Here is a 2,063-nt window from a genome sequence, read left to right as displayed (position 1 = left end):
AATAGAAGCTCGCTTCACTTTTGCAATTGATTATAGAACCATTGGGAGCATTTTCGCCCTTTTACTTTTTTTGTGCCATACCAACTAAGATGCGCATTTATAACTAGACCAGCCAAATACTAATTAAGGGGTCCAAATAAACTTGCATTTGTTTTTCTATCGATTACCATAAATCATGGACAAATGAAATTATAAACGATCTTAGCTTCCTCAATGCTGAAATCCTGGAAGGTGTTAAACAGTGATCACTTACTCAAGTGCCCTTAAAAACCAAACATCATGAAACTGTTTTTGCTATACATTCAATGTTCATCAAGCACGAAATGAGAAACGAAATATTAAGAGTAATTAATTACTAAGCAAGGCATTAATAATTGGTGGCAACATCATATATATATATATATATATATATATATATATATATATATATATATATATATATATATATATATATATATATATATATATATATATATATACAAGTACTAGTATATTACAAACAAGGATTACCCAGAATGTCTCCTCTCATTCATTTATTCTCTCAAAAACCATATGAATGGTACAAGAGGTACATATATACATATTTACAATAATTATGGACGATCAGAGATTACAGGAGGACAGACAGTGTCAAAAATTTTGGTGATAAATATATATAATTTTCTTAAGAATGCTTGATCAGTATTCGTCATTAAATTACAAAATTTTATACAAATGTAATATTTGGATGTACATAGTATTTCTGTAACAAAAAAGCTTTCTAAATATTACATAATACATTACATTCCAGTAAGTAATGAAATTCGTCTCCAATTTGATTATTATTACATAAATAACACACTCTTTAATTTCTTTCATCATTATTCCATCTACCCACCTCTCAGAATGTCTGATCTGACAATCTAGATATTCCTCACCCAAACTGCATTTGCAAGGCCCCTGATAACTTCCCAAACAATAAAATGCCACACACTTAGTTTATACATAGATTTTATTTCAAACAATATGTTGCGCAATTATATTTTGTAACAAAAATGATTGTTTGTATCTATGAATTATCTAATAATTTGTGTAAATTCATTAGTCAAATGCAAAAATTTTCACATTACGTTGACGTATCAATATTATACAAAGTTTATTAAATAAGAGACATTGGGTGAATAATCTCAGGCCATTGTTCACCAAGCTCGAAGACCATAAACCGACGACAGATTTCAGTAAAATTTAGATCTTGAATATCGAAAATTTTGTTTCACAAATATGCATAGGAAATTCCAAGTTTAAATATTTTTAAAAATATGAACACATGATGAAAATTTCATTATCAGATTTATTTCAAAATGAAGAAGGTAAAGATAACGAACAGTGATCGATCTCAAAAAATCTATAACAATGCAAGTCTGTGAAGAGGGCAGAAAACAGAAATACGAATTTGAAATTTTGGCTTTAGTACTTTTTTTAGTTTATAGATTTAGGGTCAGGTCTTCAAATAATGACATTTTATGTAAAAAAAAAAAAAGGTGTCTTAAAAGCAAATGATAAATCTTTACTTAATAATTGCTGAATTAATATTTATTATCATATGCGTCGCCTTTGTTTTTCATTTTATATGTCAAGTATATAAAATAAATACATGTAAAATAGAAGTTTATATGAACTAATATTTTAAAAATAATGTAAGGTGTAATAATTTAATATGAATCAAATAGTGGTCAATTATAGATGTTGTTAAAATAAAAATCTGACATACCGTTGAATACAAAATTATAAGTACACATTTTTAATATCTAGCTGTATCAATGATTATGAAGAGGAACTGTGAAACTTGCATCTTTCTCAAATATCCTCCTTTTCAAAGCTAAATTAAGATGTGTAATTATATTCAAAATATTCACAGAAGTTACATGTACAGTTTTGCAAAGAAAATATTATCAACCAATCCCGTGGTATAATTTAATCGTTGAAAAATCTCTCTCTCTCTCTCTCTCTCTCTCTCTCTCTCTCTCTCTCTGTGAATTAAAACGCTTTGTAATTATGTAATTCGAAAATTCCTACATATTAAT

The sequence above is a fragment of the Saccostrea echinata genome, unplaced genomic scaffold (assembly GCF_033153115.1).
Source record: "Saccostrea echinata isolate AGI-Se365-2 ecotype Australia unplaced genomic scaffold, CSIRO_AGI_Sech_v1 ptg000009l, whole genome shotgun sequence".
In the NCBI taxonomy this organism is placed as follows: domain Eukaryota; kingdom Metazoa; phylum Mollusca; class Bivalvia; order Ostreida; family Ostreidae; genus Saccostrea; species Saccostrea echinata.
This window is presented reverse-complemented; position numbering follows the sequence as displayed.